Raw genomic sequence first — 25,632 nt, 5'->3', positions numbered from 1 at the left:
GATTAACAACTGCAGGCAAGTAGGAAAAACAGAAATGAATTGAACTGCAATACAGTTTTAACAGAGGCGTCAGTCAATCTTATTGAGGATGGAGCCGGGCATCTCTTTAGCTTTCCTCATTTTCTAGCCACTTTGTTAACCTATACTCTGTCTGCTGACTTGTCAAACCAATACAACTGCAGCTTTCTGCTTTGGTTTAGCTGCTCCATGCCACGTGGACTGGGGAACGCTTTCAGGAAGAGTCACATAAATGTATATCTCGCTTAGTGGGTATGATTCTCTTCTTTCAAGGGTCAAATCCCATCCAGATTCTACCTACTTTTTGTTTCTCTCCAGAAACCTCAAATAGTTTCTTTTAAATATTTTATTCAAAGTTTATAATTATCATCTATGAGAGAATTAGTCCAACACGAGCTGCTGAGTTATTACTCAGTCTGAACCTCTTCCATTTTTAAACTACTGGATAGGAAAGGAAAGTTAATATAATACTAGATTGACAGGACTTCAAAGATTAATTAACAGCCGATTCTGGGAGGAAGAGAAGGACACGAAGTCTCTCCGGAACAGAATGGAGTAGAGCAGGGTAATACTCAGCCCTATGCTGCCCCACAAATGGCCACTAGAGGGCAGGAGTGGCCACACCAGAAAGACCAAAAACAAACCAAAAAAACAACAAAAAAACCCCACAACTTTGCAAGCTGACTTCTTGGAGGCTGTGGCAGGAAGGCAGACTTTACTGGGAAGGGTAAAAAAAAGGTTGAAGACTTCTCAGAATTGTTGGTTGACCCATAAGACAGAAGTAAGTTGTAAATCATAGGGGCACAAGTTTTTCATCGAAGTGGGAAAGATGGGGCACTAGGGTGGCTCAGGGGCACCAGGGTAGCTCAGTCAAGCATCCAACTCTTGATTTCGGCTTGGGTCATGATCTTGGGGTTATGAGAATGAGCCCTGTGTCAGGCTCCCCATTCAGCAGGTAGTCTGCTTGAGATTCTTTCTCCATCTCCCTCTGAACCCCACCACCTGCTCACACTCTCTAAATAAGTAAGGGGCACTAGGGTGGCTCAGGGGCACCAGGGTAGCTCAGTCAAGCATCCAACTCTTGATTTCGGCTTGGGTCATGATCTTGGGGTTATGAGAATGAGCCCTGTGTCAGGCTCCCCATTCAGCAGGTAGTCTGCTTGAGATTCTCTCTCCATCTCCCTCTGAACCCCACCACCTGCTCACACTCTCTAAATAAGTAAGTAAATAAATAAATAAATAAAATCTTAAAAAAAAAAAAAAGTGGGAAAGACTCCATAAGAATGAGAGCTGCCCAACAATAGTAACACCGGCTGCTTTGGGAAAAGATGAACAACCGATCAGCCTAGACCGGAGAGTGAATATCTCTGCTCAGATGTCTCCCAGACACCCCAGATTCACTTCCTTGCTCATTCTCAAATAAGTTTATGCACTTGGGCCCCCCCACTTCCCACTATCTGTCCACTCACTCAGGCCAGAAACTGGACACTCACACTTCGCTCCTTCATGACCCTCACCATTTCAGCCGCTCAGTCACCAGGCCCTGTCAATGCTGTCTCTCCCAGCACCTTTAATATCATCCACTCCTCTCCATCATTCCTACCATAGACTTGGCTCACACACTGATAAATTAAAAAATGAGACAAAGACCTTAACAGACATCTCACCAAGGAAGATAAGACAGATGGCAAATAAATATATGAAAAGATGTTCCACATCGAATGTCATCACGAAAATGCAAATTAAAACAACAACAAGATACTACTATACACCTATAAGAATGGAACACTGACAGCACCAAATGTGGGTGAGGATGTGGAGCAACAGATGGCTGATGGGAATGCAAAATGGTAAATCCACTTTGGAAGACAGTATGGTGGTTTCTTATAAAACTAAACATCCACTTACCATACTATCCAGCAATCATGCTTCTTGGTATTCACCCAATGGAGCTGAAAACTTATGATCACTCAAAAACCCACCAATTTTGTTTATATTACCATGTTTACTCATAATTGCCAAAACTTAGAAGCAAACAAGATGTCCTTCAGTAATGACTGAATAAATAAACTGTCGTAATCCAGACAATGGAATATTATTCAGTGGAAAAAAGAAATGAGCTATCAACTCATGCAAATACATGGGAAAACCTACATGTGCATTACTAAGTGAAAGAAGCAAGTCTGAAACACTACATACAGTATAATTATAACTCCAACTATATCACATTCTAGAAAAGGCAAAATTATGAAGACAATAAAATGATCAATGGTTGCCTGGAGTTGCTGGGGCTAGGGGGTGGGTACTGAATAGGCAGAGCATAGAGGATTTTTAGAACAGCATATATATTCTGCATGATACCATACTGATGGATACATGTTACTATACATTTGTCCAAACCCACAGAATATACAACACCAAAAGTGAACCATAAAGTAAACTACAGAGTTTGGAATGATTATGATGTGTCAGTGTAGATTCATCAATTGTAACAAATGTACCACTCAGTTGGATAAGTTGATAGTGGGGAAGGCTATGCCTGTGTGTGAGTAGGGGATATATGAGAAATCTCTGTATCTTCCCCTTAGTTTGTTGTGAACCTTAAACTAAAAAAAAAAGCCTTTCTGTAAAAAAAGGAGGGGGGGGCTTCTTAAGTGCAAGACCTCTACCAAACCCAGGCTAAAGACTATCACGGCCTCAGCATTCTGGTGCTGAACACAACAGGACAGAGGTTAAGCTCACGGACCCTGGAGAGAGCTGGCCTGTGTTCTAATCACAGCTCTGCTACCTACTCCCTACACAGCCTCAGGCAAATTTCTTAACCTCTCTGTGCCTCAGTTTTCTCACCTGTATGGTGGGGATAGTCTAATAGTATCTAGAACATATCTAAAATATATCTAGAACAGTACCGGCATATGATGAGCAATCTGTGTTAGGTGCTGTTATTATTCTGATTTTTCTTTAGACAATGTGCATGTCCCATTGCCTGAAGGTCTAAACAGTGTGGTCAGCATTAGTCTGGGAGACAATGTGGCAGGGACTGCAGTATTCACATGAGAACTGGCTTTGGAAAGGATCTGATTTTGAGACCCAGCTTTGTCTCTCGCAGCTAAGTAACCTCTGGGCCACAGGTTCTTGATCTGCAAAGCAGGGCTACTAATCCCTACCCTTCCTACTTCACAGGTCTTGGAGCAGACCAAAAGAAAATGCATTAAGTTGCTTTTCAAAATATTTACTTTTTAAGCTAACAGAGTAAAACAGACTTTCTGGTGTAGAGTTCTATGGATTTTAATGCATTTATGTAACCACTGCCACAACCAGGGTACAGAACAGTTCCATCGCCCCACATGGAATTGCTTTCTAACCTTTAAAGTGCTCTGCAAATGTCAATGGCACAATGTTTCATGGGCTATTACCTGGATCTCCTACAATGGGACGTTAGTTAAGGAACATTCGAGGCCCGACATATATCTTAGAAAATAAAGGAAGATGAATTCCAACGATTGACCTTCCTGCTCACCAGCTGCCTTTGCCCTGGCTGTTCCTTCACCTGGAACGCTCTTTCTGCAGAAACCTGCATGTCTCACCCTCTCATGTCATTCAGATCTTTGCTCAAATGTACCTTCTCAGCGAGGCCTCCTCCTGACCACCCAATGTTAAACCGTCTGGTACTTTGGATCTCTCCTTCCCCATTCCACTTGTTTTTTCCATAGCATGCACTGCCTCCATAAAACTATATACTTGTTGGGGCGCCTGGGTGGCTCAGCCAGTTAAGTGCCTCACTCTTGATTTCAGCTCAGGTCATGATCTCATGATTGTGAGATCGAGCCCTGTGTCAGGATCCTCACTCAGCAGGGAATCTGCTTGAGATTCTCTCTCTCCCTCTGTCTCTCCCCACCTCCATGTGGGCTACTCTCTCTCTCAAATAAGTAAATCTTTAAAAAAAAACAACAACAACTATATACTTATTTATTTTGCTTATTGTTGATTCTCTGCTCCCTCTGATAGAAAGTCCCCCAAGTACAGAGATTATTGTCTGATTTGTTCACTGTTGTATCCCAAGCACTTAGAAAAGTATCCAGCATGTCATAGGGGATCAATAAATACTTGTTGAGTGAATCTGTTTAAAATAACATTATGAAATTAAACCACACTCACCTTTTGCTTGTGAAGACTACAAGTGTGATTATATACAAGGAAAGTACCCATCACAGCGTCTGACACATAAGCCTAAACTGAACCACAACTGGAATAATGCAAAGGAATATTTGATTTAATTTTTAGTGCCCTCCTCCCTTATGTAAACACACCAAGTCTCAAAAATTCTCTCTCCATCTTCTGTTTGGCAAACGCTGACAGATTTTCTTCTTCCTTCCCCATTAGGAACCAGCATTTGAGTAATTAAGAGCTGCTAATACCCTTTCTGCTGAAAGTTTAAAAATTCATGGAGACAACATGGGCTTAGCTTCATCAATATACTGAAGAACACATGCAGTGTGGGAGCCTACGGTGAGCCTGAGAATCCAGAGGCTGTGCCACTCAGGCTGCAAAACTAAGAGACACTTAATTTCCTGAAGAAAGGTCAAACTTTCATCTGCCAAGGGAGCAGCTCCATCTCCACATACAGACAGACCTGCAGGGTCTTTCATCTGCAGAGCTCTGTTCCAGCCACACCTACAGGAAAGCATGTGCTGTCATTGATGAGTTCCAATCCACTCACACAGGCCTTGATCTCCTGTGAGTGGCAACACTCTTTTTCCCACAGGTGGGACACTGAGGGTCCCCAGCCAAGAGGATTCAGGCTTTAGAGCTAGGATACGTGGGTAAGAGAAGCTTCTGCACCAATAACTCCCTCCCCTTGTTGGAGAGCACGCTGGGGTGTCAGGAAATTTTATGGAAGAGAGTCTCCCAGGGATCAAGAGAAGTGAGAGTCTTCCATTTATTTGAGACTACCCACCCCAATCCAAAATATATTCAAATAAATAAATGCCAAAACAGGGTCACAAAAAAATATGCATGTACAAGAGCATTTATATCAAACAAGTTCAAGTTTTTAACCTAAAATTATAAAGCAACTATAACCCACAAAATAACCACAGGATTCATTTACAGATAGAATTTATAAAGCTTTCCATGCAGCACCAGATAGGATTGGGACACAAGCTTAGTGTTACCTGACAGTCACACTGGCTTGTCTCTGATTGAGCCAGACCTTCATCTGAGGGTCATGACAAAAATCTAAAAAGAGGCCCTTGATCACTTGAGGTCTGGAGCCAAATGGCCATCTTGGGCTCCCTCTGTGATTGCTGCCCATGATGGGTCCTTAAAATAAATAAAGGTGACTTTTAGCAATGTTACCTTATTAAAAAAAATAAACCATATGTACTTTGGGGGTATGTTCCACAATATTATTTCCAGAGATTTTCATTCTAAACTGGGGCCAGAGAGCTCCCCACTTTGGTGATCATCTGGAATGCAGGCCCCTCTGGGCAAGCCCCACTCCTGAGGGCGAACAGCTCTGCTTCCGTCACCACTTCATAGTCACTCCAGTCAGGCTCAACTCCCAAAGATACCTCTTTGATTCTCCTGCTGTTGCTTCTCCAGTGTTCCATGGATTCTGTCTCTAAATGACTCTGGCTTCCAATCTCATCTCTCTCCTCCCTGCAGGGCCGGGCCACCCTCATCTCTCTCGGGTGCAAGTGTGACAGCCTACACACCTGTTTCCACTTCTAGCCCCTTGCCTACATGGAAGCCAACTGACCTCTTGGACTAGACATGATCATGCCACCTCCTGCAGAAAATTTTTCTGTGGTTGCCATGGCCTCCAAGATAAGCCTCACATTCAGGCTGGAAACTCCAGCCCTCTCACCTCCAGCTTGGATCAGACCACTCCTGCCCCCCCACCTTTCCTTTCTCTGGCTCAGTCTTATCTGTTAACTCACTCTTTAAGATGCCTTCCCTGATCCTCTGCTCCACATGTGCTAACCATAGGGCTCCCTGAACATGGCAGGTCCATCTCAAGGACAGCTCTCCCACACACAGTGACCTCTGCCTGGCACAGCCTTCTCTGCACATCATGGTTAAGTGTCCCCTTCCTTCAGCGCTCATCTCCTGCACCACTCATTCGGGACGGCTTTCCTGACCATCCCCAGCATGTTCCAGGCTGGGTAAGAGGGGTGTTCCATTGTTTTTGGAAACCACTCTTGGATTTCTTTCCATCAGAGATTGATTGCTCTGTTGGCTTACAAGTCTCAAACTCCACTATGCACCCATATCACCTGGAGCTCTTAACAATACAAATTCCCAGGCTTTACCCTCAGAGGCTCTGATTTTGCAGGCTGGAAAAATAGCCCAGAATGTGCATTTAACAAGCTCTCCAAATGATCCAAATGATTTGCTGCAGTTGGTGTATGTGCCACATTTTGAGAAATACTTCTCTGGACCAGAATCTCCAAAATGGGAAGTGCATCCCCGAGGGTTTTTCAAAATGATGCACTGGAGTGCAGGAAAAAAAAATATTGGAACTTTTTATTTCTAAATTTTCAATCTAAATTGTTTTTTGTGTGTACATTTATGGTTATAGTATATTAGTAAAGTACTCATGATTTATACATAGATGAACACACCTACGTTGGGATGGGCAATTTTATAGTTTGAATTATTAGTTACAATTTTGTACTCCTCCCAGAATCTACACAGTTTGTCAAGTGACTTTGCAGTTCTTTCCACTAGAAGCTGAGTGACTCCTTGCCCACTGACTTTGGGCTCAGCCATGTGACTAGTTCTGGCTGATATGACAGTATACCAGTTCTGAGCCATAGACCTGTGAGACACCATGTGTTTCCACTTGCCCTCTGGTACCTCTGCCAATGCCCTGAGATCATGTCCCATGGATCCAAGGAGGAACAGAGACACTTAGAGAAGACCTAGACTCAAGCAGGACCTTAGAGCTGCCTAGACGAGTCCAACCAAGATCAGTCAGCTCCCCGTCAACTGGAAGATGCATGAGTAAAAAAAATGCTTATCATCTACACCACTGAGTTTGTGATTATTTGTCATAGAAGTGGCTCCTAATACAGCAATGACTGGCTTAGGTCTCAGGATCACTGAGGGCAGAGTCTGTGTTTCAGCTCTGTATCCACAGCACCTTGAACAACCTCAGTAGATAATAGAATTAATTAATTGATTGATTGATTCTTTCTCTATTTCCTGAGAAAATTCTAATCTATACTCTCTATGGCCCTGTTTGAAAGGATTTAGGATTAACTCACTTTTCTAAAACCAACTATAAGGGCTGGGGCTTCTCGGGTCCCCAGATCACCTTTTCTGCCAGTCACGTGCTGAGCTTGTCCAAGAGTACCCAAGGCTCCTGTATAATCCTGAGGTTAACATACCACTGCCTATTACCCCTAACATTAAATCTCTGAGTGACCCAAGGGCTGACCTTGCTTAGGTTTTTTCTTTTCTGTGGTCTGTTGGGCTCTCTGGTTCACTAGCCACCAGTAATCCAGCAAGACTGCAGTATCCAATCTCTGCCTTGAATCAATGACTGGGGTCCTGAAGCCCTCCTTCAAGGACTGGCCCTGATGGGGTCGTGTTCCCCCAGGGGTGACTACTTCCCAACTCCTGGAAGAACATCTGCAAATGCTAGAGCTATGGCTGCCATGCCCATCTACCTGGTTAGAAACACAAGTGCTAGCCACTTCTTCCAGGCTCAGAGCTGTGAATGCTCTGCTCCCTCAATCCCTGCCAATGAAAACACAGAAAACCTCTCTGTCCTGATTTTGTTGAGGAAACCTGGCTATGGTATACAATGGGAAAACTCAGTATCCAAGGGAACATCCAAGTCTCTGGAAACATCACTGTGGGTCTGTGTTCCCCAATGCGCATGCCCTTGGAGCAGCACCTGTCTGAAGGTCCTCTTGCCCACACCTCATTTTGCAGCAACAGGCCCGGAAAAAGAACATTTGGATTATCTCTATATGAAGTCAGGAAGGTTTGAGGTTTGGGAATGCCAGTGGGGTGCAGAGTGTGGTTCGGAGCAGGGGAATGCAGGAGGGAATCACCCTTGATGATTCCCTCAGCAGAGCTCCTGGTGCCTCATCTTGCATGTGGGCCTGCTCAGAAAATGCAAGTGGGGCAGCATCAGCTCCGTCATTTTTGTCTTTGTCCCATTTACAAAGAGTGCTTCCAAGGAGGTTCCTTCTTAGAATCTGGGCTTTCTTTCTTTTCCTCTTCCCTCTCTCTTCTTCTTTCCTTCTTTTCTTTTCTTCCTTCTTAATTCTTTGTCTTCTATTTCTCCATTAAATCAGAGCTGCTTTTTCAGGAACTAATTTTGAATTTGAAAGGGACTTGGAAGTTGATACTATTTCTTTAATCCATACAGAACTCCCTTCTATAGGGTCTACAATGTAAAACTAACTGCTATCATTTACTTAGCATCTATGAAATGCCAAACACTGCGCTATCGTGAGCAGGATGGATAGATAGACAGATCGATCAATCGATTGATCGATCCTGCTCAGGAAGTGCCATCACCCCCACTTTATAGAGGAAGAAACTGAGAACTAGAGATGATAAGTAATCTACATGGTCACTCAACTTGTGAATCATCATTACAGTCCTGTCAGGCATTGTTCTAAGTACTAGACACACATTAACTCATGCCATCCTTCCTCTAGCGTATGAGGTAGGTGTGCTATTATCACCTGCACGTTATAGTTGTGGACACTGAGGCCCAAAGTTACCCTGCTAAGTGGCAGAGCTTCAATTCAAAACCAGGCAACCTGGCTCCACTGGGCATGATACTAATCACTAGGCAGCACTGCCCCTCCATGGTATTAGGATTCAAACGCAGGGCTTTCTGGGGCCAGGCCCTATTGATTTTCTCTCACATCATGGTACCTTGGGCCTCCGTAAGCCTGGAATCTGGCTTCTTGGGTGCCATAAACATAGCTTAGTAGCTCTACAGAGCTGCTCAGAGTTCCTGGTCATCTACACCCTGGCCCCCACACAATGGTTTCACATCTCTGTTCCCTCTGCCTGCCATGACCTTTCTTTGCTCTCCTGTGTTTCTTAGCTGGTTACTTCTGATGCAGCTCATTCCCTTCTCCCTTAGGGAGGCTTCCCTGACTATTCTCACCAACCAATAGAGATTAAAAGAGCTGCTCTGTGTCCCTGCAAAGCCCTGTGCACACCTGTCCCTGTGGTTTTGGGGGAGGGACCATGTCTGGCTATGGACTCACTGAGTTAGAGACAGTAGCAGGCACAGCTGGGAACCCAGAGTCAAGGAGAGATGCCAGCATTGCCAAGGTCCAGGAACCAGACATGGTGTTTCCTTCTGTCAGATCAGAAAACACACAGAACCAAGTAAGTAACCTTCTTCCTAGAGACACAGGAGCCTTTTGAGAGGCACACTTGGGCAAAAGAAGAAGGACTGAAATGTGGGGAAATACCAGCTTTACCTGGAACATCTGAATGAAGCTACTGACAAGTGAGAAAGAAAGAAAGAGACAGATAGAGACACAAACACATACAGACACAAAGAGAGACAGGGAGAGATAGACACACATACACAGATACACAAAGAGAGACAGGGAGAGATAGAGAGACAAAGAAGCACACAGAGAGAGACAGGGAGACAGAGAAGGACATAGAGAGAGACACAGAGAGAGAGACATACAGAGACACAGAGAGGCAGGGAGAAATAGAGAGATGCAGAGAGACAGGGAGAGACAGAGACAGAAAGACAAAGAGACAGAGAAAGAGAGGCAGGGAAACACAGAGACAGAGGACATAGAGAGAGACAGATAGAGACAGAGAGAGTGAGAGAGACAGGGAGACAGAGACAGAAGTAGAGAAAGAGAGAGAGAGACAGGGAGAGAGCACACCCCTGAGGAGAGCAGATTGAGTACTGCACATCCAATCCTATCACCTTCAGGTGTCCGCAGCCTCCTGCCTAAGCTTGGCAGGCAGATGGCCAGCCTGGCACTGCTTCTGGCAGGCAGGTGCCACCCTAATGAGTAATTTAGCAAGTTTACTCTGGAGAGCAGCAAAAGCATGCTATTAGGCATCTTAAATTTAACACGTCCCAAACAGAACTCCATATCCTGCCATCTCCACCACCCCAAACTGCCCTCTTTTCATCTTCCAATCTCAGTAAATACCACACTTGGTTGTTTAAGATAGAAATATGGGGAGATCCCACAATTCTTCTCTCTCCAGCTGTCCCCCACAGGCCATCATCAACCCTCCTCCCTAACACAGCCTCTGAATGCATCTACTTCTTCCACTTCCATGGCCACCACCAGGGTCTGAGCCGCTGACATCCTTACCTGGACCCACAAGGAAGCTCCCCTCTGCCCTCCCGGCCCTCCTGCACCCTGCACCTGCTCCCCTGCCATGGCCCCCACTGTGGTCTGGATGGCACTCAAGCTTCTTTCACAGCCTGCAGGGGGCGGGGGGGAACACACATCATCTAGACTCCCTTCCCTTCCCTTCACTCATTGTCTACGTCCAATCTAAACTGGCCCTTCTATTTCTCAAACAAGCTGGCCTCACTCTCCAGCACCCCTGCCCCACTGCCCTCAGGCCTCAGCACTTGCTCTTCCCTCTGCCTGGTATGTTCTTCCGTCTGTCTTCCCCTTGCTCCTTCCTTGCCATTCAGGTCCCACCTCCAATGTCACTTCCTCCACGTCCTTCCCTGACCGCTCCATTTAATGTTGACCCTAGTGTCCTTCACCAACCACAGAAGGCCCCGCTTATCCACGGGGGATATGTTCTCAGACACCCCATGGGTGCCTGAAACCGCAGATGGTACCAAACCCTCTCTGTGTTGTTTTCTTCCTATGAGAAAGTTTAATTTACAGATTATGCACTATAAGAGATTAGCAACAATAGCTAATAATAAAATAAAGCAATTATTACCATATACTATAATAATAGTTATATTAATGTGGTCTCTCTCTCAGAATATCTTGTGCTGTACTCACCCTTCTCGTGATGATGTGAGATGGTAAAATGCCTACGTGATGAGATGAAGTGAGGTGGATGACGGGGGTATGGGGACGCAGCGTAAAGGCTGCTATGACCTTCTGACGATACCCCAGGATACCATCTGCTTCCAGATGGAGGTTGACCACAGGTAGCTGAACCTGCAGGAAGTGAAACCACGGATAAGGGGGGCCCACTGTGCATCTTCTTCCATTATCCAGCAGGGGTTTCCTGATATTAAGAATGGGTTCACGTCCTGCCAGATTCCCCTGTGACCCCGCCCACTCCATCCTCATCCTGGCACCACACACAGCACTCGGACGCAGGACTGGCACACTGGGAACTTGGGAAGCATCTGGTGAAGAATTCTGGGATTCCAGGGGGGCGTGGGCTGTGCCCTGGCAGAGACTGTTACCTGGTGGGGCTGGACCTGGAGGGGACCCCTGTGAAACACACAGAACTATACAGTGTGGCAGCTGATGGGGAGATGGGGATGACGATGGGGAGACAATGCACAAAGGAAGTGACTTGTCCAGGGCCACTCAATGAAGTAGAGGCCAGGCCAGGCCCAGAACACAGGTCTCCTGAGTCTTCAGCTAGTGTTTTTTTTCTGACTCCAAAATTACCACAATTAAAATACAAGATTCTCTGGATGTCAGTGTATAGTTGCTAGACATACACTTCACTCCCTCCAGACAGGGAGCACTTTTCTCTTAAAGAGCAGAAAGTAATAGCTACCATGTGGCCCACTGCTTACTAGCACTGAGCTTATGACAAGTATCATCTCATTAATCCTCACAGACCCCTGTAAAGCAAATACTACCATTAACCCCACTTTACAGATGAGAAACTGAGGCTGAAGGGGGTGAAGTGACCTGCAGAGCAGATACATGGCAAAATTCAGTCTTGCCTCCACATCAGTTTAGTCCATCTCCAAATGCAGCCCTTCAACCACTGTGCCACCCTGGCTTGCTGGCCACCCTCCCCCCAACTCTCCTGGTGCTAAACATCAGTGGGATACTCCCTGTAACCTGACACCTATTGGCAGCCCTGTGACAGACTCTGCAGTGCCCTTCACCTCAGAGAGCCTGAATCCAGGCACTGGTTCAAAAGGTTCTGGGAACAGCTCAATAACGCGGGCTCAGCTACAATTATGGGGACACAGCTCCCTCTTGTAGGCTAGGAAAGCTGGCAGCCTCACCGTTCGTGCAAAGGGGCAGGTGTGGGCAAGGCTAGCATACATATTTCCACTAAAGGACGGGGGTGGCGACCACCACCACTGGCCCACTGTGTGACCCTAACAATAGTGATGATGATGATAATAGTAATACTAGTAACAGTAATAATAGCACCTAATATTTATATAATGTTTCCTATGTGCTAGGTAGTGTTTTAAGCCCTGTTCATATATTAAACCAATTAGTCCTAACAGTAATCCCTTGTTATTTTTCACTTTACATACAGAGGAAACTGAGGCCCAGAAAGGTAGAGTACAAGTTTCACAGTTGCCACCACGATTCTTTGTGGAGTAAGGACTCAACTCAGATGGTTTTCTCCACTCTATCCCTAGGCATCCCCAAGGCAAGTCAGCCCTCTGCCCATCGGCTTCTTTGCTTATCTATAAAATGAAGGGTTCAGACCTGAGGAACTCTGTGGCATATCTTTGATTCTTACTTTCAGGGGCAAGAACCAGACACAGAAAAGTGGTTTTCTCTCTCTCCCTTCCTTTATCCTGATACCTAATAATATTTTTCAGACTATATTAATAACAACATTGCCTGAATTCTTGCTACATGCCAGGCACTCCACTAAGCATGCTACCTGCACTCCCTCCTGTACTAGCAATCCTAGGAAGAAGGTTCTAGTACTCTCATTGAGAGATAAAGCATCTGACGCTCAGAAAGGTTCAGTAACTTGCCCAAGATAACACATGGAGGAAGTGGTGAACTCTAACCAGGTTTGTCTGACTCCAGAGTCTAGGCCGTTTGCTGCAGGCTTTGCCTGTTTATTTCCCCTCCTCCCTCTTCCTGCAGCAGCTGAGCTCCTGAGTGCAGGGAAGGTGTTATCGGTGCCCTGGGCTAGCATGCGCAGAGAACATGCTTAATGGATTGCTAATGAAACAAATGAGTTAGTAGTTGAAAAGAAGAAAAGAAGGGTGAAGAAAAAGAAAGATCTAAGAAGAAAATGAGGATGGAAGGAAGAAGAAGAAAAAAGAAGGGGGGGTAGATGAATAAAATAATGAAACTGAATAAAGAAAAAAAGAACAAGAAAACAGAAGACTCAGACAATGAAAAAAGGAATAGATTAGAGGAATGCCAACCTATGCTGTGCCCTCGCTCACTCCCCTGCTCAGCAGTGGCTTGCTGCCCCCAGACCGTCCCCCAAGAGCAGCCTTGGGAAGTAGCTAGCCTTAGCCAAGCGGCAGTAATGCCCCCTCGGGCAGGCACCATGATACCAATGGTTGATGACATGCGACAGGCAGAAGGAAGCGCCCACGGGAAGCAGAGCTTTCATATCCTAGATTTCCACCCAAAGATCCCCAGCAGCTGCTGCTGACTCCTTCCAGAGAGCAGCCCTCTCCTCTGTCACTTGCAGGCAAGGAAGGGCTTTTTCACAGCCTGGATGGGAATGGCGGCTTTGGCACCCGCCTCCTCTAGCCCCCGCAGAAAACAACCATTTCTGTTGTGCTCACCGGTAAAACTGCTGAAAAAAAGCCAGACTCGCCTTCACACCCATCAATTTTCACCTCCATTATTTCTTTAAAGCACAAAAAGCTTCTCTCAGATCCTTTCCTGGGGGTTGGGACCTGCGTAGGGACAGAATCCTTCCCAAGATGCATGGAGACTTCCAAGGACCACAGAACCTGGTATGACACTGGGCCTCGGGGCTCTCCTGTCCTCTTTACTGAAAAGGCTGTTCTGGGACTTTTGCCTCCCTGCCCCCAAGGGCCCACGACTCAGTTCTGCAGAGCCTGCAACAGCACAGTAGAGAGCCCTAGTCAGGAAATCCTGTTTCAAAACCCCCTGGTGCACCTCCCAGGGCCCTTTTCCTTGCTGATGCCCCACCAGAATCATCCCCCCAAGATTATGAATATATACCATACAATGAGCATTTTCAATGTGACAGGCTCAGCACTAAGCAAGAAGCATCTCTTCTCATCCTCACAGCAATCCTGGGAGATAAATGTCACCAATCCCATTTTAGGGATAAGGAAATCCATGGTCAGGGAGGTGAAATAATATGTCTAAGGTCACCCAGCCAGTATGGTATGGAGCTAGGATTCAAATTTAGGTCTTCCTTTCCCCAAAGGTCGTGTTCAAAGTTGTTATACCATGATGCCTCTAGATAGGTATTTTAGTCTCTATATTTGTGTATTTAGGATACCATTCCCTTTCCCCTTTTAGCTCTTTATTCAAATGTTACCTTTTAAAAAATTGCAGCCCCTCCTTCAACGCCCCTCTCCCCCTTCCCTCTTTTCTCTGTAATACCCCCTACCATGTAACATATATCTTACCTTTGTAGCGCCTCCTTTCTCTGCTCCCTCCAACTTGAATGTGATCCCCATGAGGACAGGAATTATGTTGATTTTTTTCACTGTCATATCTCAAGCACCAACCAGAAAGGGTTGGCACATAGTAAACATTTAAAAGATATTTGTGAATCAAAGAAATTTGGTGAATCCATCTCTTGCATTGCCAATGGTTTCTTAGATGTCTCTATATTATAAGCTTTTTGAGGACAGGGGTCACATCAAATTCACCTTCAGACAGCCCCATAACAGAGAAAAGGTAGTTAGGTAGTTATTCTGGGCATGGGGCTCAATAAAAGGGAAGCTGTGACACTCCCTTCATCTCTCTCAACTTCTAGCTCAGTCATGCATAATCTCTTGCGTGGACCACTGCAGAACCTTCCTTCCTGGTCTCCCTGCATACAATTAGGTCTCCTTCAAATGTTCCACAGCATAGACTGTCGGAGACATTCTTTAAAAACAAAAATCTGACCACATCACTTAAACACGGCAGCTGCTCCTTGACGTCAGCCCAAGGCCTTCCATGCAGCACCGAGGCCCTTTCTGATCTGTGCCAGCTTTGTCTCCAGCTTCTTCTGGAACCATTACAATCAGTAGCACATACCTACTTACCTGCCATGTGGTCTTACACCTTTGCACATGCTGTTCCTGCCTCTTGGAATAGCATCCAATTTTATTCTTCTCTAAGCCCCCTCCCCCCCCCACACTGGATTAGTGAACTCCATTCATCTTTCGAAACTCAGCTCTAGGCTCAGGAAACCTCCCTAGAACTCCTGCTCTCCCTCTTCCAAGGGAACTTCAAAACTCTCTCCCAGATCACATTGTACTCCTTCTGCACTGTCTGGAGGTCTCTTGCATAGCAAATTCAACTACCCAACTGCTATGGACTGAATGTTTGTGTCCCCCACAAGTTCCTATGTTGGACCCTTAATTCCCAGTATGATGGTATTTGGAGATGAGGCCTCTGGGAGATAATTAGGTCATGAAGAGACAAACAGAGAGCTCACATCCTCTCTCCCTGCTCTCCACGATGTCAGGACACAGTAAAAAGATGGCCATCTGTGAACCAGGAAGGCCCTCACCAGAACCCAATACACTGACACCCTGATCCTAGACTTCACAGCTTCTAGAACTGTGAGAAATAAATATCTGTTGTTTAAGCACCCAGTCTACAGAAATCTGTTATAGCAGAATAGTTGACAACCTTGAAATAAGGCGGGAAAGGCCTCCAGACCCACCAGTCTACAGCACCTCTCTCTGAACTTTACAAAAAAAGGACAAGAGCCTATTGATTCTTCCTTAGGAAACAATGCACGTATATTTGGTCGTTTGCCTTCCCTGACTTCAGCCAAAGAGACGTGGTAAATCAGAAAGAATTTTGCTGGAGGAAAATACACTAGCTGCTTGAAGACAGATTTAGAAGAACTCTAAAACATAATAACCTGGGGCCATTTAGTATACAGGCAAACAGTTCCACATATAACAACAACTTTTAGGAGCATCACGATACTACAACCAATACCTTATGTTGCTATTTCAAACCTCACAGTTGATATACCATATTGTTATTAACTAGACAAGAAAGAATAAAAATAGCAAGTTTTAACCCAAAAGCTAAAACCAAAAAAGAAAAATCTTTTAACATTAAAGAGTATTACTGAAATAGTCCCTACAGGGAATAACCCGTGAATGCCACACAACAGTGACTGGGCTGCAGTAAGGTACAGTGTGTGTGTTACTGCTGCCACTCTGGCTTCTCGATCCCTCTCATCCTCCACAGATGCCCCTAGAGGGCGTATGCGACATAACAGTTAAAAGCCTGGGCTCTGAAATAAAAACTCCCTGGGTTAATATGCCAGTTCTTCTACTTTGTAGCACTGTGCCCTTGAGCCAAGTCATTCATCTTTCACTATCTCGGTTGCTCATCATAAAACAGAAATAACCGTTCCACCTCATCCACAGGCTTGTTGAGAGAATTAAATGGGTTAATCCATGTAAAGTGCTTTGAACTATGCCTGGCACACAGTGAGTAGTAGTTACGCCACAGCAAGATGTGGCTCAGCATCCTTGGGAAGTAGGCAAGATCATGTGTGAATGGGAGATGCAGAGTCTGTAAGCTTCAAGGAAGGCCCAAAGTGGTCCTAGGGACAGGGCATCCTTCTGCAAACCTCTGCACGCAGTATAGCCGACTAATTCCCTCCTCAAAGACACTTGGTCACATGAGACTTTGAAAGCACAACAGCCACTCTGCACACCGAGCATTGGACTGCCTGGTACATTTCACCACGGCGGGCCCCTTGTTAGTACCTGGGGAGCTGCTGGGTGGTGGCAACCACTTTAGACTCACTGAGCACAGGGAGTCCCATGACTCATCACTAACTCCGAGACATGCGCTCTCTGGTCAACAGTCATCATCATCACCCCACCTACACTACTCTATGATCCAGCCAGTCTCTCTCACTCTTGCAAGCTTTTGCTTTTGCTTTTGCTCTTCCCTCACAAAAGCTATACCATGCCTGGCTGCCCTTTCCACAGCTTTCTCCAAGTCAGAATTCCCACTGAACACTGAAAGTCGACCTCAGACATCACCTCTTCTCTGAAGTCCCCTCAGTTCCCCCACGGGTTTCTCATAATGGTCAACCAATCACCTACACAGAATGATCCGTGGTGTTGCTAACCATAGGCCTCTTACTCTTGGGGCAGGAGCATAGCCAGCTGCATTTTTAATAACCTTCTCCCCTGATTCTTACACACACTGAAGTTTGAGAGTGGCAGTCCAGAGAGCTGGCCTCGCAAATCTTACACTTAGTAAATTTTCCATCACCTGTGCTCCCCCAGTTCTTTTCACATGACCTCTGTGAGCACAGAGGTTGTATTCCAGGTGAACTGCTTACAGTAAGTCTCCTCTTACTAGACTGAGAGCTTCTTGAGAGCAGACACCATACCTGAATTATATTTAATTTTTAGCTCCTCCAGCACTATGGTCATCCTTGACACCTCTTTCCCCTCACATTCCGCATTGCACCCATCATCACTCCTTATGGACTACTGCAATGGTCTGCTGCTGATCCTTCTGCTTCCACCACTCCCCACTACAGCTTTCCTCCCACACAGAATTCAGAATGATTCCTTAAAAACAAATTAAATATTTATAGATCACATATTCGAGAAAACACTGATACAGAAGATATAAAGAATACTCAAAACTTAGCAGTAAGAAACACAAAAGCAATTTAAAACATGGGTAACAGACATGAACAGACAACTCACTAAAGACAATATAAGGATGGCAAATAAACATGTGAAAAGATATTCAGTATCATTGGCTACTAGGTAAATGGAAATTAAAACCATGAAAATATACAATTAAACTATTGGAATGGCTAAAATAAAAAATACTGGCAATGACACGTGCTGACAAGAATGCAGAGTAAGTAGAACTTTCACACATCGCTGATGGAAATGCAAAATGGTAAAGCCACACTGGAAATCGTTTGTCAGTTTCTTGTAAAGTTAAGTGTAAATTTATTGTTATGTCCCAGCAATCCAACAGTTGGGTATTTACCCTAGAGACCCAAAAATGTGAGTTCATACAAAAACCTGAGCACAAATGTTTATAGCAGCTCTATTCATAACTGCCAAAACCTGGAAAAGACCCAATTGTCCTTCAAGGGTAAATGAGTGGACAAACTGTGGTACGTCCACACAATGGAATTCTAGCCAGCAATAAAAATGAACAAACTATTGACACTTGCAACAACACGGATGAATCTCAAAGGCATTGTGCCCAGGGAAAGAAGTCAGCCTCAGAAGGTTATATACTGTATGATTCCACTGACATCACATCCTAAGAAAGACAAAACGGTCATGATGGAAAGTAGAGTTGTTGTTGCCAAATGTTAGAGATGGGGAGTTTGTGGCTGCAAAGGGGCATTAGGAGGGAGGTTTCTGGGTGATGAAACTGTTCTGTGTCCTCATGATGATGTTGGTACTTCCATGAATCCACACGTGTGCCTACACATGTGGTGAAAGTCATAGAACTAAACACCAAAACAACATCAACTTCACCATTTGGCAATTTAAAAAACAAAACCAATTAAAAGAATAAGTCAAACCATGTAACCTCCTTACTCAAAACCTCTAGTTAAGAGTAGAGTCCAAATCTCTCTCTACAGCTCATGAGTTCCCACCAGACTTGGTTTTGGGCACCTCTCTAGTTACACCTTCTCAAACTCTCCCCCTGCTGAAATAGCAACTCCTCAAAGATCTTTAATGGACTTTTCTATAAGGGCCTCTTCCTATGCCCTTACATATTTCTTTTTCTTCACAGCCCTTGCCACTTAACTGACATACCACACCGTAACTGTTTTGTGGTTATTTTCAATTCTCCCATCAGAACATAAGATCCACAAAGGTAGGGATCTCATCTGTATTGTTCATTGATCTACCCTCAGCACCTAGGATGCTGCCTATCACAGTATAAGAACTCCGTAAATATTTGTTAAATGGATGAATACATAAGCCCAAGGGATGAAAATTCAATGATGAAATCCCCAATGCTTTGAATTTGGAGCCATACTTTGGCTTCTGTAGCACCCCTCAAATAGCCTGGCCACTTGGCCCCTGAGTACACATCCCAGCCCAGAATATTTAAATCAGCTACTGGGGTTTTAAAAATGTACTAGGCACATTTCCCTTGTGAGCAGCTTTCTGATGTTTGGTTAGGTGACTGCCATGAAGATGAGCTAGGAGGGGACAAGGCTGCAAGCAAATGCACTCTTAGAATAATGTCACATGAGGTTTCCTGAAAGTTTGTACAAAACTATAAAGAAATGCTACTAATGTGGGCAAAGAAGTTTGAGGTGAGCGTGAAGGGAAAAAAAAATTCAACACCTCTCTGTAACATCTTTCAGTTGAGAACAAATAGAGTAGCCATTTATAGAACACCTACTCTATATATGTTCAGACACTCTCTAAAGGTTCTCATTTAAGCCCCCAGCCACCCTTCAAGGTCTTCACAAGTGAAAAAAAAAAACAAACAAACACATGGAGAGGTTAAGTAACATGGCCAATGACACACAATGATAGGTAATGGCTAATGTTTTGAATTCAGGTCTGTGAAGCTTCCAAACTCATTCTTTTTTCCACTTTGGATTTTAGAAACAGTATTCAGGGGCAAGAGGGTAAACACTGTGCAGAGAAGCCAAATAAAACAGGCTTCAAATATGAAATGCCAGCCTGGATACAGGTGGTCAGGTTCTTCTCTAAAATTTTTCAAAGACCAGCATAGAGAAGTATGCTAAAACAAGATGCTTATTTCCTTTCAGTAAAATTATACAGAGCATCTACTCTGTAACAGTTCCTGGGTTCGAAGTTTCCACATATATTATCTCATTTAATTTTCATTATCATTAAAAACAAACCGTTAAACACATTTAATGGTATTAGAGACTGTATATCCAAACAGAATAGCATTATACTTACAAGCAAGCAAGGACACTTGAGATTTCTCCATCCCCTACCCCATGCAAGTGAGAAATTTTATAGTACCTTAAAGACGGAACAGTAGGAAGACCCAAACAACTACAGATAGGTTTTATGTTGCTACTTCTCCTAGTCTAAATCAGTGTTTTACACGCTAGTTAGCATATGAATTACCGTTCAGGGTTGCATACACAAAAACCACATGTAATATAATTTTCTGGCAATTAAAATATTTTCAATGGTTATTTTGGCTATAAATGATTTCCACCCCATACTATGGCTCTGGACCCTAAAGACTAAGATGCAGCTCTGCTATACTCCAGGCCTCTTCTCATTTATTCCTGCTTGATAGCTCATCAAGAAATCTTAGGTCTACAAGGAGCATTAAAACTACCAAGTGCTACTCTTTGCTGGGGCAGTAATCCCTGAGGGTTACTACCCTCTTCTGATGACAAGGGTGTGGAAGGTGGACTTACTCATTAGACAGCTCCCTCCATCAGTACACTTTTCCTCTATTTATCTGCTATCTGCTCCCCTCCAACTTTCACCCATTGCTGCTAGCTTTGCTCTTCAGCCCTGCAGAATAATTATAACCCCTCTTTCCTATGATAATCATTAGGATGTTTGAAGCCTGGTGTTACGATGACTCTTTCTTAACGTTATGGTGATCAAGGAAGGAGTCAAGTATCTGCATTGAGGTTTTTAATAATTACTTGATGGTTTTTATTTCTGGGCGTACATCTCAGCACATCTAAGATATTGACACCCACCTCCCCATTAGGCAGCTGCAGTGATTAATTAAGTTCCACATTCTGGGAAACATGCAGCTTAGTTGGAAAGACAAAGAACAGAGACCACATGTCATGCAGCAAGTATTCTTATAGTGGTAGAAATTAGGTGCCAGCTACACACAGAGAAAAAGGGGCAGGGTCGTACTCAGCTCATCCACTAAGAAAGATCGCTGACCTGTGAGTTAGACTCTCATGAAATACAGTTTGCATCGTTAGGCTCCTGAAAGAAGCTGACCAGGTCTCATACTCAGCTTGCTTACCACCCTCCTTTCATGTTTCAGACACCTGCCACAATGCCAAGTGCAGGTTAAGTGTTCAGTGATTCTTACTTCAACCCTTTGGCACTTCAAAGGGCCTGATGTGAATAGACAACGGTGATAATAGCTAAATTCAAATGATCTCAAATTTCTCAGATGAAAGGTATTTTTAAAAAACTCATTAATAACAATATGCCCTCAAACACCTAAATCAAGGAGTCTTGGTCTCCATCCATGCCATCTATTTACTCACTGAGTGACAGGAAACACGTCACCTAACTTCTCTAGACCTCCATTTTCTCAGCTATAAATTGAGGGGCCTGGTCCAAAGGACCGTAAGGTCCCTTTCAGACCCAGGATCCCCTACTTTTCTGCTGTCCCAGATATTAAACTGGATAGTCCACATTAATCTGGCTGAACAAGTCAATCTTAAAATCAGTACCTGATTTGTAGCAGAAAGAAGAGCATGCATGAAAGCAAAGGAAGGTAAGGATTCCAGCTCCAGCCCTTCCATTATCCTGACATGTACCACCATCCCAGTATGGTCACAGGCACAAATACCAGTCTCAACGTTTACTGTATGATGATCTTGGGTAATTTCATATCTGTAGAATGGGGTTAATTCCATCTACTCCCAGAGCTACTGAGGGAGTGAAATTGAGTTAAACATGTGTACAGCCCTGCACTTAGAGGACTCATGCTGCATGTTCCTTTGTTCAAAGATTCTTCACCTATCCAACCCACTTAATCAACAGCCTCAGATTACCAACGCTTTTTGCAATCCAAAGCACAGACAGCCAGAGCTATGAGGGCTCTAAGAGTCAGCTAGTCCAACTCCCTCCTTCCCCTGTGATTGACAAATGCAGAAAACAAGGCTCAGAGAGGCACACTGACTTGCCCAAGAGCCCATATGTTCCTCAGCAGCAAAGCCTGACCCATAATACAGGGCAGCAGAAGCCAAGGGTCATACGAGACACAGAGAGAACACTTTGCAAGCTCTACTCTCCCTAAAGAAATTGGTAACTCTCCACACACAACTAAATTCTGAAAAATAAAAATGATAGAACTTTTTATTTATGTATTTTTTGGAGTGTTGAAAGAGGGAAGTGTTCCAAGCATCATAGCTTGTCTGTAAAATGCAGACTTTCTTGTATTACCTATGAAATGAAGGTCAGAGTTTCTTATCATCAGCCTTTTCCAGTTATTCTGTTCCCCTCTCCCCATCCCACCCCATTTCCACTTTTTTTTTTTTTTTTTTTTTTTTTAATTTACACCTTGAGGCTGACGTGCTTGCATTAGGACCTCTTTGGGGAAGGTGAAAAGTTTCAGGTTGGGGCAATAATGCATGCCCCACTAAAAACACACCAGAAAACTGTCATAGCTAATCTATCCAATAATGCAAAAATAATCCTTCTCCCACCTTAGGAGCCCCAGCATGGGACAATTAGAAAAGCCAAATTCATTAAGGTGCACTGATAACTCAAGGGTTAGGAACCCAAAGGTCCCCTCAAAGGACACGATTAAAATCCCTGAGACCATTCAGGTGTTTCTGGAGAAACCTCAGCCCAGAGTCTACCAAGGGCTACTCGGCCGAGTGGGAGCACTGAAGAGAGAGTCCAGACAATATGAGGAGGGGCCTCGGTTATAGCTGGCTCCAGGGAGACACTCCTCACCTGAAACTCCCCTGTTGCCCAAGATTCCCGGAGCAAAGCATTTATCTACAGAAATCATTTGACAGAAAGCTACACCAAGAGCATGCCTGTTTATAGCTTCTGGTCAGCACACTCCCCGGCCAGTGTCTCCCAGAATTCAGAGGGCCCTAATCCAATCCTCACACCATACACTTGAGCAAACAGACCCAAAGAAGGAAACTGTCCTGCCCAAGCTCACACTGCATGCCAGGGCTATGGGATGGAGCCTATGCTTGACCTTCAGTCTAGAGCTGTTCCCTCTCTCTAGACCTCCAGTCTAGAGCTCCTCTCTGCTAGGCCCACTCCCTTTTCCAAAACCCTGGGCTCACCTCCCGGTTCTGAGGATCCCGCCAGGTTGAACAATGCTCAGAAGCAGGTGGCAGTTTAGCAATTCATCCAGTGGGACATTTGTAGGCCAGAGCAGCAAGGGCTATGCCCATCCCCAGTGGCAAGGAGAGACTGCCGCGTGGAACTTTGAAAGGGTTCTCTCTTCCCTAAATCCTGATCCTCCTCTTCCTCCTCCTCCTCCCCTTCTCCCTCCTCCTCCTCTTCCTCTGTAGTACTACGGAGACATGTGCTCTGCTTGGGAGGAGGTAAAGAGGAAGAAGCAGCTGTTTATTGGAAGGAGAAGGGCAACAATCTGCTGAGCTGGGCTATACACTCACACCTAGCAGAAGAGGAATGGGGGAAAAATAGCTCTATTTGCTGCCACAGAATTATTAACCCTTGGGCTCCAGCTTTGCTCCTCACACAGCTGAAGCAGCGAGAGAAACAATACACTTAACCAATGGAGTGCCAGCCAAAGACATTACATCATCGGTCAGCACTATCATTGGCTAATAATTCCTAGAAGGCAAAATTCTGCTTTTAGATGCTTAACCCTTTCATATTCATTACAGCAATGACTCAAGTATGTGGTCAAGCCAATGATCCCTGGACTTGCTTTTATCAGGATTATGTGGGCTGCTTTCTAAACATACAGAATGCTGTGCTGAATCCCGAACCATCAAAGACTTCAGAGGGAAGATGTGTATCTGTATTTTAAATAGCATACAGAGGGGCGCCTGGGTGGCTCAGTCGTTAAGCATCTGCCTTCGGCTCAGGGCGTGATCCCAGCGTTCTGGGATCGAGCCCCACATCAGGCTCCTCCACTGGAGCCTGCTTCTTCCTCTCCCACTCCCCCTGACTGTGTTCCCTCTCTCGCTGGCTGTTTCTCTCTCTGTCAAATAAATAAATAAAATCTTTAAAAAAATAAAATAAAATAAATAGCGTACAGAGTGTGAGGACTTCTAGTCTTTTCAGAAACTCTTCCTCTCCAAAAGATAAAAGAGATATCATTTTTCTGAGCATTTATTATGTACCTAATACTTTACTGTGTCATTTCATTAATTTCCTACATTAAGCAATGCACATTATTGGCTCCATTCCACAGGTATAAAAAGTAAGGTTCAGAGAGAATAAGTCAATTGCTCACGAGATGGAGCCTGGCTTTGAAAACCAGGCTGTTTGCACTCTATCTGGCTACCCCTCTGAGGCTCCCACTTGAAACCAAACTAAGCCACTTGTCTGCTTATTGCCTCCAGAGTTATAGAAAACACATAAAACCCTCTCAGTAAATTGGAAAATGCCAGTAACCTGTGAAGAACTGGGGAATGAAGAAAATGGCGAATTCCCATAGCAGGTGTTCAGGGATCATGAACCCTCCAGAGAATCATCTCTTTCTCAGGCTCCACCTTTCTGCTTCTGCCGAGAATCTCAGCTTAGCTGTCATCTTCTCCAGGAAGCCTCCTCCTCCTCCCAAACCTGGGGTAGATGCTCCTGCTTCAGGCTCCTAAGGTCCCCTGTATCAGTGGACTGCAGCTGCTTGTTTACTGCATAAACTCCACAAATAGAGCTGTTTCTACTTTCTCCACCAACATATGCCCAGCACAGTCCCTGCCACATGTGAGTACTCAGTTAGGAAGGGGAGAGGAGGAGGGGAGGGAAGGCCCTTGCTAAAGTTCTAAATGGCATCATGCTCAGATGGGAATGAATGGCAAAGCACTGGAAGCCAGAAGATGCACATGAACAAAATGTCTGACCTTGGGCAAGTTCATGTGAGGGCCAGGGGAGGGGGGTTAGTTTCCTCATCTGAAAATGAAGACAACAGCACCTCCCTCACAGATAGGTATGAAGATCAAATTAAAGAATGATCCAGACTGTGATATGCTCCTTTACACTGTCTCTCCCTAGATCTCATCCATTTTGTTGGCTGACATCTAAGTGCTGACAACTCCCATATTTTTATCTCCAGCCCAGACCTTCCCCCAGGCTCCATGTGGATGTCTCACGGGTATCTCTAAGACAGCACGTGAATTCCACAACCTGCTCCCCACCCAGTCTCCTCCACTCTGTTAGTGGTGCTCCCACCCATCCAATCTTTTTTTTTTTTTTTTTTTGGTAATTGAGATGAAATTCACAGAACATAAAATTAACCATTTTAAGTGTACAATTCAGTGGCATTTAGTACATTCATAATGTTGTGCAACTACCACCTCTATCTAGTTCTAAAACATTTTCATCAACTCAAAAGGGAACTGTTTACCCTTTAAGCAGTTATGCCTCATTTACCCTTTTTCCCCAAGTCCCTGGCAAACAGCAATCTGCTTTCTGTCTCTATGGATTTATCTACTCTAGACATTTTATATAAATGAAATCATACAACATGTGACCTTTTTTGTCTGTCTTCTTTCACTTAGCATGTTTTTGAGGTTCATTCACATTGTAGCATATAGGAGTACTTCACTCCTTTTTATGGCTGAGTAATATTCTACTGTCAGTATATACTACATTTTGTTTATCCATTCACCTGTTGATGGACATTTGGCATC

At 44.5% G+C, this 25,632-nt stretch overlaps 1 protein-coding gene across 2 annotated transcripts in view; it reads right to left on the bottom strand.

Moving 5' to 3' along the window:
* SYN3 (synapsin III) overlaps positions 1-25,632 on the bottom strand; it is a 451,755-nt gene that overhangs the window by 422,684 nt on the left and 3,439 nt on the right. The window contains exon 1 of one of the 2 annotated variants that reach the window (XM_087868775.1): positions 11,010-11,102. The exons of the other annotated variant lie outside the window; for it this stretch is intronic. The gene's annotated coding sequence lies outside the window, so the exon portion shown is untranslated. Of the gene's footprint in view, positions 1-11,009; positions 11,103-25,632 lie in introns of those variants that run through there. 2 annotated transcript variants of the gene reach the window in all.

Source organism: Ursus americanus, chromosome 17 (genome assembly GCF_024610735.1).
Source record: "Ursus americanus isolate L20-20 chromosome 17, mUrsAme1.1.p, whole genome shotgun sequence".
NCBI classification, from domain to species: domain Eukaryota; kingdom Metazoa; phylum Chordata; class Mammalia; order Carnivora; family Ursidae; genus Ursus; species Ursus americanus.
The sequence above is the reverse complement of the archived record's forward strand: the minus strand, read 5'-3'. Positions and strand labels throughout refer to the sequence as shown.